The 13309-nt window shown below is 37.6% G+C and overlaps 1 protein-coding gene across 3 annotated transcripts in view; it reads right to left on the bottom strand.

Annotated features, from left to right (window-relative positions):
* Positions 1 to 13309, bottom strand: part of NRIP1 (nuclear receptor interacting protein 1) — a 96881-nt gene that overhangs the window by 79686 nt on the left and 3886 nt on the right. Inside the window, exon 2 of one of the 3 annotated variants that reach the window (XM_048868529.2) lies at positions 7850 to 7931. The exons of the other annotated variants lie outside the window; for them this stretch is intronic. The gene's annotated coding sequence lies outside the window, so the exon portion shown is untranslated. The remainder of the gene's footprint in view (positions 1 to 7849; positions 7932 to 13309) is intronic. 3 annotated transcript variants of the gene reach the window in all.

The raw sequence follows: 13309 nt of genomic DNA, 5'->3' as shown, positions 1-13309 counted from the left end.
CAGGCATATGGGGAAAAGACTTACAAAGCATAAGCATAAATGCAATAGATAAGAGTCTAGCCTTCCCCCCCCCCATAAAGTTATTCAATTATTTTATGATTCAGAAGTCAGGATCAAAAGACATCCCTGTTTTTTGGGCCAAGTACCAGAGTAACACACCTGGTTCAGCCCCCTATCATTATAGCCTGAGACTAAGCTTTTTGGGTCATCATATATGTTAGCTCCTGCTCTATGGCTCAAGTTTAGTGTCAAAACAAACTAATCCATTGAAATCTGAGAAAGCAAGAGTATGCCCCTTTGTGAAATAGTTAAGCCACGTCCTACATTTAGCAGATGGAACAGAAGGAGATGCAAGGACAAGGCCTTCATAAGGCTGCTTTGAAGAAGAGGGAAATGGTCATATCACATCTCTTGGCACTAAGGGTCCCTAGAAAGGTGGCTTCAAAAATGGAAACAGGGCTCTCCAAAATAACACCCTGTGAAATTACTTCATAGAAAGGTTTGAGAGCAAGAAAATAATGGCATCCGTGTTCAAGAGCTCCACCAAAAAGGTCACGACAAGCTTTCATTTTTGATATTGTACTCCAAGGATAACTTGAGTTCTAGAGACAACGGGCCTGATTCTCCAATGCCTCATACCTTGCGTTATCATTTTAACCTGTGCCTACTGAATGCAAAGGGACTGTAAAATGCTGCCATCCTGATTTGGTAATGTTTTTGAACTCACGCTGGTTGGGTGTAAATGACTACACAGGGTGCAAGGCAGTGGAGAGTTAGGCCCAGAGTCCAAACTGAACGAATGGCTAAGGGGGAAGCCAGCATCCATCTCTGCAGTGGTTCCTGGAAAGTAATCAGTTTCCCCAGTGCCAAGAGGACTTCAAGCAATCTCTACTCATCCTTAGGGTGGCACTGATGAGCAAGTCCAAAAGACTAAGTGAAAGAACTGAATGTATTTAAACCAAACAGACTAGAAAAGAAAGGGAAATAAGCCTAAGAAGCTGCCATTTTTCTTACTCTGACCAAGAAACAGAGGGTTGACTGAAAGAGAAAGGGAATTAAGTCACTAAATTATGTAACTTAACTGTTTTTATATTTTTCCTTGTCTTTTCTGCTTAGACTGAGAGGAAAAGACATAAAAAAGAGGTTATTTGATTACCAAAACCTGACATCCAAGCACCAGGAGAGGAGAGGAGAAAAAGAGGAAGAGAGTGGGCTAACTAGACTATTTATACTAATTATGACTGGCTGTTTTTGAACTTCCTTCAGTACTGATAGGTGGAGACATAAGACACTAGCTTTAATGGAGAGTTCTTTGGAGGATGGGAGATGAAGACAACATACCACAAATGCTGTGGAATGGAAATAAATTTCTTCAATAAAGCAAGCTTCAGCAAACACCCTGAGGTCAAATAAAACTATTTGCTTTTCCAAACATTACGTTCTCTAGCAGCTAAATAAAAATATTACAAAATATTACCATTTTATGCAAAAAAAGTTTAACTTTAGCTTGACCTTCCATTTTAAGTAAACAAACCTTTCTAGCCAATAAGCTTGCCTCTGAACTCTGCAAAATGATAAGCAATACCTTAATTACATTTACATGACTTTGAAATTGTTCCAGACTGAAGTCAATTACTGCAAGGTCATAGAGTATGGAAAAAGTAAAATGAAGAGATACACACATGGGGCAGTTTACTCAAACAGGCTGTGGCAGTCTCTTCTCACCAATTATTTAGGGCCCATGATATCAACAAGCGCCTGCCTTTTCATCAATTACATGTAAGGAACAACGTTTTAAAAAGCTGAACTGTATAACACCATATTTCCAATTTTTAGATCGGATTCAAAAAGGGAGACACTGGACAATTAAAATTGCTTTTAATGCGTAACGACCAATGTAAGCAAGATGAATATTTTATAACGTTCTAATTGAGAGCACAGAGAATATTAAGAGCAAGATGATGTTGGTTGCCAAATGTGCTGTGATTGTTACCAACACCACATCACTATTTTCAGTTATATGAAATGGGAATGTTTTGCACTGATTTATTTCGTAATGTAGGCAGTAGGAAAAGGCACTGTATTACCTTCATGCCATTGTAGCTCATGGATCACATAAGTGATGTTAGGTTTAGGAGTGAAATCCTATCAGAGGGAGTTTTACTATTGACTTCAATGGGGCCCAATATGTCACCCCTGAGGTTGAAGGAGAGAAAATATCCAGCACAGTCGTTGTCATTAACATCTTTTCTATTTTACCTAATTCAATTTACTACAGTATTTGTGCTATACTTACTATAGGAAATACCAAAATTACATACAAACAGCATCGTAAAGATTGTAACAGTGACCACTAAGTAGTATGAACAGAGTATGTTATTCTGTGGACCAGCAGAAGACTGATACCAAGTCCATCCCATTCCCAATCATATTTGCACTGAATAATGTGTTAGGTGTGATCAATAGCAATAAAATTACCTGAAATGTAGCACAATTACAATTGTCTTTTATAGAAGCATTTTAAATTTTACAAAATGTGAGAATATAAAAATCTCAAGTATTGCATTTGAGATCTAGCAACCGCACATCAATTCCCTGAAGCTGACAATGGTTTTTAGTAGTAAATTAGATGTCTCCATACAGCCTTAGTTTACTAGCCAAGCACTTTTACACAACTCTCAAGCCAACCTTCTGCAATTTAAGAATGATTTAGTACAAGTGAAGCAATGAGTATTATAAAATTTATGCTTGTTCACCTTCTCTCTCCCCACAGAGAAGGGCAAGATGCTTTTTCCATGTAAATATGTATGAGATCCAAATAATTTCAATAGATATTCCACGGAGAACAAGATGCTGAATACACCCAATTCAGTAACATGGAGCTGAAATAACTGCAAGATAATGATGCTGTCTTACCCCTCTTAAAAAAAGACAGTGAAAATATCTCCATGTTTTTCAACCAAAAGTCAAAGGAAAGAATTTCTCCCTCAAAAAAAAATGAAGGGGGTACCACAATTTCAGTTAAGATGAGGACACCTTGTATGTGATAAAGCAAAACTCATTTTACATATCAGTTATAAATGCCCCAAAGATACTCTGAACACAGTTCCACAAGATTAATAGAGATTGGTATGTATCAGTAATATTTTATTCACCCCCTTTCCCCCCACCTGAACAACAGTAAGAAAATTATACTAGTTTGTGGGATGCTAGAAACTAAAATTTTAGGAAATGGACTAATTTTGTAACAGATAGAGTCAGAGCATTAATGGATGTATACTGTGATTTAGTTTCCCTTTTTTGTACAGCCATAACTACCATAGCTGGAATTGAGGGAATGGAACCAGTTAAAAACTCAAAACTTTAAGTATTCATTTACTTTAAGCCAGGGTAGTCTTAATCAAACAGAGAAAGTTATTTCATTGTATTATTTCCCTTTAAGAAATTATTAAAGCTACCAGCAAGTTACCGTGACTCTCATTCATAGTCAATGATTTAATGTGGGGTGCTTATTTGTATAAAGCATGCTTTACATTGGTTTTGAAGCTACCCACATGTCATTTGGGCTGATGTCATATCTTACAGCATAACCTGATCTCTGCGTGACTTTAAAGAAGGATAACCACTTTTCACTATGTATGAACTCTGAACATCAAAAATACTTTTATTGCCTCAATTTAATAGTTTTATATCAATAGTGATGTTACTTTCCTGACTTCAGAAAGTCATAAAGATGACAAGAAACAATCAGACTTATTGTACCATTCATTTTATTTTAGGCTCGTAAACAGACTTATGACACAGTTGGGAAAGCGATCCACAGGAGCAGGCAATGTAATAGCAAAAAAGAAAAAACGACAACACACACATGCTATCTATCTATATTCTGGTCAAGTAACAAAGTGGAGAGGTTTAGGGGAGTATTATGAAGTTAAGTGTGAAGTCAGACATTTTTAAATGTAGAGAACCTCCTTACATTCAGCTTAATTTGTGTCTGAAAGATTATTACTGAGACAATTAACCACTGGACAAATACATTTTAAAAAAAAGTGATGGTTGTGAAGAAAAATCATGCACCACATGTCAAAACAAAGTAACTCATATAAAAGATTTTATACAATGAACAAGCATTACAGCTCAAGGTTTAAAATAAAACTTAAAAACAAATGTGCCCACACCCTGACCTATTTCAATTCAAGACACCTGCTTCAGAATCTCTGCAGTTTTTTTCTTGTTCTATAGTCAATGTTTATAACACTATAATAGCAGTTATACCTATTACAAAACACTTTACAGTTAAAACAAAGAACCACCAAGAAAGTACAATATTCAGCAACTGACATTTACTGCACTGGCCTTGGACTTCTAATCTTTACCAGACAGGCACACAATTCAATCCATCAGCTCATAAAGGTGTGCTTTCTTAACCTCTAAAACAGATGGGATTGGCTAGAAATGTCTGGCATGTCAAACTGCTAATCACTGTTGCCCTTTGCACAAAATAACCCACTTAAATTGAGGCATGGTTGCACTGTAACCGACATTAGTCTGTGGGAAACCCATTTAACTGTCACATACTCCTGCCACTCCTGCTCTCCCTTAATTAAGCCTAATGCCTTATGCTTTGACCTTTTGTTCTAGCCTATTAACCCTATCCAGTACAAGTTCACATATGTTAAACTAAAAACTTTGCTGTAAAATATTAAATGCCAAGCTACTGAAAGCATAAGGGTCATTTTTCTTAACCCGAAGGTTATAGACATCATATCATCAAATTCATTTAGCAGGCAAAATGGAAAATGGCAGTGATGTAAGGGTTAAATCCTAGAAGGTACTGCATAACCACTAACTAAAAACACTAACCCGCATTCACAGAAAAATACAGTTTCTTTTTCTTCTGTAATGAAGTATAGTATGCTCCCTAGAACAAAAAAGGGTCACTAAATCACTTTTAAAAAAAAAATACTGCAATGTTTGCTCTCGCCCTCCATCCTTCCTCAAACTGCCCATTCTACGCTTTTTTTTTTTAAACTGCATAATACACTCTGATGGTAAATTATTGTATGGATGATCACTGAAGCCTGTAAAACAAATCACTATTTTATTTTTAAGATGTCAATTTCTCCTCACTGACGGCAAATGTTCTGTCCGTCCTTGCTCACATTGGGTAATACTTTCCTCCTTCAATGGCCTCAGTGATATCTGTTGTACTACTTGCAGAGTAAGATACTACTCACCCCAACTGGTAGACTCTAGCCTTAAATGATTCACTTGCAATATCTTTAAGGTAGGGATTCTCAACCTTTTCCATGTCACATTCCTTGATGGTCTGTTGTGGGAAAGAGGATTGAGATGTATCTGGGGCTCACCCCTCTTTTAGCAATAGGGGAATAGACACCTTTCTTATTTAGTAGCATAACTTGTAGCCCACAGGTTGAAAGCTCTTGCTTTAAGGAATAAATCTGTTCTGGTATGCAGGATGATTGGTACTTCCCTACCACACGCAAATTACTTTTGCTTAAGAACTCAGAAGATCTTCTGGGAATTGCCCTAATGATCTAGAACTCTGATATCCAAAAAAACAATTCCAACGACAAGAACAAATGTCTGATTCTAATGCAAGAGGTAGTTTCAGGGCAGAATACAGCACAACCGTTTGTAACAACTTGTAATGCAAGCTTGTGCATTGAAATAGGCTGAATACAAAAACCATCCATAACAAGACTGTTTGTACCACAATACAGAATGTGGTCACCTACTCAAAATTTGTATTGGTCTGCATGGGCAGAGAAAAAGCAATTTTAAACATATCAGGATATATGCTGTGCATAAACAGGTAATAAATATTCCCTCAAGTTTATCAAATAGCTACCTTTTTTTGACAAGTTGATATACTTAATGCACAACATTTATTTACAATTCAGACTTTTAGAACCCATGAAGGAAATATATTTTTGTGTTGCACAACCAACCACTTTCTTAAAAAAAAGAAAAGATAAGCACAGCTCTTTGAACAAAACCTTCAACCCACTTGTGATATATTCAAATACTCATTTCCACAAAAGCCACAGTTCTATTAAGCACAATACAGCATAAGGAACATCTGCTGTTGACAATAGTAATTCATAAATTTAAAGTGGCCACTTAAACCCATGTATTTTAATAGTAAATTTTATAACTCGGTGGTTTTGAGATCAGCAAAAGTCATAACTAACTTTTCAACAACCTTGTGTTGCCAAGATTACCAAGAAATACGAGAGCAAGTCAAGAGATCATCCTCTACACTTTTCTGAGTGGTTAAATGTAACAAACTAAAGAATCATGGACTGAGACCAGGTCCACACCAAAGAAGTCAGGTCAACCCAGCTATGTCTCTCAGAGGTGTGAAAAATCCACACTCCTGGGTGACAGTTAATCCAAACTAACCCCTGGTATAGACTAGGTCTACCGAAGCATTCTTCTTAATCAAGCTATCACCACTCAGGCAGGTGGATTAACTAGTAACAGAAGAACCCCTCCTGTCGCTGTAGCGAGTGTCTACACTGAAGTGCTACAGCAGCAGTATTCTAAGCGAAGATATATCCTGACTGATAGCCACATTTGGATTTCACTTGTGCTAGCTACTGCAAAAATCAAAGATACTGAATGGATTCTGAAACTCAAGTATCTAAAGTTTAACAACATGATGCAGATTTTCTGGTGATTATCCTTGAATATACTGTGTTAGTGCAGATGTTCTCAAACTGTAGTGCATCCACTACTGGTAGTATGTGGGCTGCAGTCAGGTGGTACATGGATTGGTTTATCAGAATAAGAATCCATTATAACCACACTGATTACAATTATGAAGTTGATAAGCCAGGTACTTTTGAGTTTTCAGTGTGGTCTTAAAATCTGAGTACAGCTCTGTTACTGCTTCTTTTTTGTTTGTTGGTTTGACATTGACATTGTCCTTTCCAAGTAAACACTCCTAAGAGTACTAAATATAAAACAAACAGACTACCCTGCAACCACTCCCTGCCCAATCATTTCATTTTTCCTTCATGCTCATTAATGGCCTTATTCTGCAAATACTGCTACTGAATTCAATATTCAAGTGGTTAAAGTTATTCACATGCTTAAGTGTTTTCAGCATTGGGCCATAAAGCAGGCAATCTTTGGACAAGACTAAAGGGATGATTCCAATATACCAAAGGGAAACAGAATTTGAGAAATGGAGACAAAGTTAGCATATATCGACAAACTGATAGTTGCATTAAATGTCTGCAAACCATTTGCAATAAGTAGGATAATATTCATTAACCATTTTAAAATACCAGTCACTTCCCATATAAGCTCACCTGTCTCGTATTACATATATTATGGGTTGAGCTCATTTTATAGGAGGTTAAAAAATCATTTTTAAATTTGTATTTTATTTCCCCTCTCAGTCTTATAATGTGAGAAAACAGGATCCCTCCCTGTCCAAGAATGACCTCCCAAACAAGTCTGGAAGATCTTAGGGCCCACTAGCCAGTTCCACACCAAAAAAATGCAACATCCAAAATGTATTATTTCTGCCTCTTGGGTATACATTGTATAAAAACTTCTCCATTTCTTGCTTTGGCGAGTTTTAACTTCAAAAAAATAGATAGAATTATACAGGACATTTTAAGATTAAAAGTATATGGTAGAGAGTCATCCAACGGACACTTTTTTTTTTAATTAAATAATGATACTGTCAAGATAAAAAGAAAAGGAGGACTTGCGGCACCTTAGAGACTAACAAATTTATTTGAGCATAAGCTTTCATGAGCTACAGCTCACTTCATCGGACGTCAAAGATAGTTAACCCAAAGAAAAGATTTACCTTCAGAATGTTCCAACCCAGAAAGCCTATCCTTCAGGAGCCCAAGGGTACATTAGTTCTCCTGAACAATTCCATGCTCGATCTGAAGACAAAAAAAAAAAAAAAAAACACACACACACACACCATGAGTATCTGCATAACAGTCTTCTATCACAGCACCCAGGGATTGGTTTACTGTTAGGAAAGTTAACACGCTTCACTGAGTGTGTTAGATTTACACGTAATGCACGGCTTATGTCAGCAAAATAAACATAACTTTGAACTCCAGAAAGTAAGACCTCCCAGACAGGACCATTTTTGAAGTAAATACAGAAAAATGTATTACTCCACTACCCAGACAGTGTTTCTTCAACATAAAAACTATAATATCCATGTAAAACAGTGAACTTTGGATTCAGAGACAATAGCTCTTTGATTTTTTTTTTTTAAACTTGGACTTGCTATACTAGGATTATGACTTAACACTTATTTCATATGCACAAATAACCAGAGGTCATGTTTTCTAAAAGTGCCCTTATTAAAATGAATATAGCAACAAGGAAAATATCAGTCCATAGCAGAACCTTTTACTTTATATACCATATTGCATGTCCCAAAACATTCTAAAGACCAGGCAAAAAACCCACCACACACAAAAGACTTTTAGTTTGGAGAAATTTGTTGACTTAAAACAAATCCACGGGCATGAAAAGCTGGTGGATAGTGAGATCACGATCCACCTCAAGCACTTTTGTAACTACTTCCCTCACTACCATTCCTTAAATGGACACATGATAAAACCCTCAAGTTTAGAGGTGGACCAAACCAGGTTTGGGGTTTTTTAATAAAGAACTTCTATAGTGCTTGTCACTAGAGCAACTAAGAATTTTGATTAAAAAGTGATACACATTATAGGTAATTTTAAATCTGCTGCTCCCACAACTATCACTACCAACATGCCTTAATAGACCAAAAGGGCTCTGTGTGCATCTTCTGTTTTAATCAATTTTAACTACTACTCTGAGATTACCTTTAAAAGCCATAGGAACTGGTTATCACCTACACCTTCAATGCACCTTGAAACGAACAAGTAGCTAGTGTAGAAACCAGAGCATCTGTGCTGTGTGTACACAGTAGTTCCTTCTATTGCAGTGACACCCAGCTGTAATGTCCACCAACAGAAGCATGCTTCCAGATGAACTTCCAAGGAATTCTAAAGATGGCTGTAACAGTGCTATCTAACCAGGAGCAATAAAGTTGCAGATAGATGCCACAAGGGTCATCGACCAAGAGAAGAGCAGTCAAAGCATCCAGCTACAAATAAACTGGATGCCCTCTGGACCACTGCTGCCACCCAAATCCATAGGGAATGATGGATCTATTAGGACCACCATACTGTAAATCTTTTGGGCAAAAGCAGGTAATATTTTTCCATGCTTCTCCAAATAAACAAAAAGTTATTTGGCCTCGCTAAACAGAAGCGAGTCTCCATTTTTTGTTTTAATTAGGAAGAGAGATTAGGCTATCATTGGAGTCACAATAAAAAAATTAATAAGTAAATGGTGGGTTTAGCCTGTGCTGCCAAAAAGCATTAAAAAACAGGGGTTCTGAGTCTTTCACTTCATTTTAACTTAAAAGTGCAAGGAGGACAGACAAGTGAGTACAAATCTGATCAAATACTAATTCTTATTAATGTAGTCACAGTAACAACATCCACCTTTCTCACAGACTATTATGACTCACAAATTGAGGAAAGGGGGTAAGACAGGAGGCGGAAGCAATGCTTCTTTAGAGGATGTTTGTCTTTTGAGACCATCTTAGCGCTCAGCAAGGTGTTTTCTTGAATAGTTTTTTTTCTTTATTGTAAATCTGAGTAGTCTTCTTCTGTATTGCCATCACCATCACATCAAAAGTTTCTTGTATACCAAAATAAAACAAAACTAGCAAAAGAAGCTAAGCTTTCTATGTAACTGCAAACCGTTTTGATGCCGTAACATACTGCTGGCTTCAAGAAAAGCCAGTGGCTAAGTATTGTGCTGTATTTTTTTCCAAGGATGTACAAGAGGCTTCAAGTTTACAAAAGTTTAGAGAGAAAGGCACAAGCAATTCCATTTTGATACTTCTGGAAAGATGGAAGAAATTCCTACACTTGCCAAAATTCTGATAAAAGCTTTAGGAAGAACAACTCCTTGAATTGGAAGATGGGTTGTGTATAGTTTCTGCAGGAATACTAAGTTTGACTGTTTTAAAATTACGGGCGGTTGAAAAGAAAAAATGAAAGATCTGAATATGGCAACCACTTGGGATAACACAGATAGAAATGCATTTCTATCTCTGTGAGAATCGGAGCCCACTTCATTCACAAAAGAAGTTCATTTCAATTTCTTCTTCAGCTCTGAAATTAAAAAGGGTAGTAGCCACAAACCTTAATATAGACATTGAAAAACAGACAATACGGAACATTAGTACCAATCAGTTGTCAAAGGAAACTGAAGTACTATGTGCTTCCTATGGGCCAGACACTTTTACACAAAAATCCAATAAGATATTTTGTGGAACCTTCCAAATCTTCCCTTATTTGTTTCATGTAATCCTTGCCAAAAAACCAAACAAATACACACACCCCCACACACAAAGCAAAGCACTTGCTTATAAAATGCATTTATCTCACTTAATTTCACTCCTGCTCAAACTAGATATGTTTAAGGAAAACTAGGCTACAGTACTTCACACAAGGAAAGATTGCGTGTGTGCGCGCGCGCGCGTTCAGGAAGATCAACTTCAAAGAACTGATCTCCGACAGAAGACAGGCATTCTTCCAAACAGGCGGCAGCTTCTGGCTTTATTCTGATTATGTCTAGAACAAAACCTTTCCTTTTTCCTCTGTTGTAGACACAGACACATTTAGAAATAAAATATACATATAAAAATTGAGAACATGTCGTCTTTCTCAAGGTCACACTAATTAAATAACACCCTCCTTATAAAAGAAATAGGTTGGAATGTAAATTGTTGTTGGGACCTAACGGAAGACAAGGTTTCTTTCTTTCTTTGGCCAGAGGCAAGACAGAACCTCTTTCTCCTTCCTAGTTTGCCATGTTTACAAATCCTTAGCTTGCATCCTACTTCCTTAACCCGGAAGCCTAGATGCCTGGTACCCAAAAGAGGGGCAACAAAACACCAAATCGTATCATTCTCTCAAATTTCCTGGAATCCAAGTACCATAGTTCTGTCCATATTTCTGTGGGGATTCCCATAAATAAATACATCTCTACCAACGACGTTCCTTTGAAATTTCAGTTGCTACATTCAGTTTCTTCTTGTAGCAAGGACCTTCTTACATATGAGAATATAAGGAAGGACTTTTTCCTTCTCACATATAACGCAGACTCCCCATCTCAAGATGTTCTTCTCAAATTCAGTATTTTCAAACAGAACAAAATGTCCTTCAACAACAAATAAACTAAGGGAATATCAAGTAATCATTAAATGTGCGTTACGTACAATAAAAAAGTTTCTGAAACTAAGTCTTAATTTGACCTTAAATTTTTGGTTTTTAAAACCAAAAGCTTCATATAACCCTAAATATTTCATACACTGGCCTCAAACTTTGTGTTTGTTTTTTCCTTCTTGATTAAAGTTTTCCTATCTGTTTAGTTATTCTGGTTGGTTTATATTCTATCCCTCCTGTTCAAATTTCACACTATACCTGTTCTCTTAGAAACTAGTAAAGGTAATTTTTCCACTCATCTATAACTCCCTATTAAACCCACAGTCATTAATGATTAATTTATATTTAGACACTTGGTCTCAGGATTGTAAAATATTAGCGGTTGATAGGGTTACAACCTGGCCCAGTACCTCTCTGTATTATCAGTCAGTTGCAAGTGGCCTCTCGCATGCTTCTAGGTCAACTGGAGCTGGCCAAAGTCTGATCAACATTCCCAGCTTTGGGTCTGTAAGGCACAGCCCCAGGCTCACAGCTGATCTGATGCCCTTCCTTGAAACATGGAACTCCACAGTCCAGCCATCCTAGACTCCAAAACCAGTGTCTCACAGCTCTCAAGCCCCCCAGTTGCTTACACACACTCCCCCAGAGCTCCACTCAGGCTAGGGCTTTCAGGGCTTCTACTCTAACTCATTTGGGAACAATGTGGGAGGACAGCATGGAACACAGGCTTAGCAAAAGGACTATCTTAACCACCATAACTTCACTGTTAAAGCACTTGAGATTTACAGATTTTTGAAAACAATCAAAGGTCCTGAGCTGCACTTTCCCCATGTCTGGTCTCGCCTCTTCTGTGAGGCAGAGGTCTATGAGCATTTCAGCATCTCTTGCCCTCTATCTAATATGTCCTTATTACACATGGCAATGGTCAGCCCACCTGGACAGAGCAGTACTCTGCTTTTAAAGTCTCTTGTCTCCTTATGTGTGCAACTGGAATACTTCAGCCTCCCCAGCCAGCTGTAGAAAAATAACTGTTCCATAGGGGTAGGTCAGTAGTTCAAAGTCAACAGCCTCAGAGCGTAATCCTGATGACTTCCCAGTAATAGTCCTTCAGTGAGGAGTCAAGCACCTACATAAGAACACCCATACTGTTCAGACTAATGGTTCATTTAGCCCAGTATCTTGTCTTCTAATAATAGCCAAAGCCAAGTGCTTCAGAGGGAATGGACAGAACAGACAACCATCAAATAGTCCATCCCCCGTCATCCACTCCCTGCTTCTGCAGTCAGAGGCTAGGGTCACCCAGAGAATGGGGCTGCATCCCTGACCATCTTGGCTAATAAACAGCCACTGATGGACCTGTCCTCCACGAACTTACCTAATTCTTTTTTGAACCCAGTTATAATATTGGCCTTCACATCTCCTGGCAACGAGTTCAACAGGTTGACTGTATGTCGTATGACAAAGTACCTTCTTTTCTTTGTTTTAATCCTGATGCCTATTAATTTCCTTGGATGAACCAAGGTTCTTGTATTATGTGAAGAGGTAAAGAACACTTCCTTATTTACTGTCTTTACACCAGTCATCATTTTATAGACCTATCATATTCCCCCTTACCAGTCTCTTTTCTGAGCTGAAAAGCCCCAGTCTTTTTAATCTGTCCTCAAATGGAAGTAGTTCTATACCCCCTAATCATTTTTGTTGCCTTTCTCCATACTTTCCCCATCAACACTTCCAATATATTTTATTTGAGATTGGAGCGACCACAACTGCATGTTTCCTGGGCAGGGCTACTATGTGAAATGCAGTTCCATAGGCTTGCTTGGGGAAAATTTAGACATATGTTCATATACATATGAATACAAATGGAGCTCAAAACTATGAAGATTCCACAACCTCCCTATGAAATTTATTCCAGTGCATAACCACTCTGGCAGTTAGACAGCTTTTTCTAATGTCCAACATAAACCATCCTTGCCGCAATTGAAGACCTTTGCTTCTTCTCCTACCCTCAGAGGTTAAGGAGAACAGGT

Source organism: Caretta caretta, chromosome 1, assembly GCF_965140235.1.
Source record: "Caretta caretta isolate rCarCar2 chromosome 1, rCarCar1.hap1, whole genome shotgun sequence".
Taxonomy (NCBI): domain Eukaryota; kingdom Metazoa; phylum Chordata; order Testudines; family Cheloniidae; genus Caretta; species Caretta caretta.
Note: the sequence above shows the minus strand (reverse complement) of the source record. Positions and strands in the feature narration are given on the sequence as shown.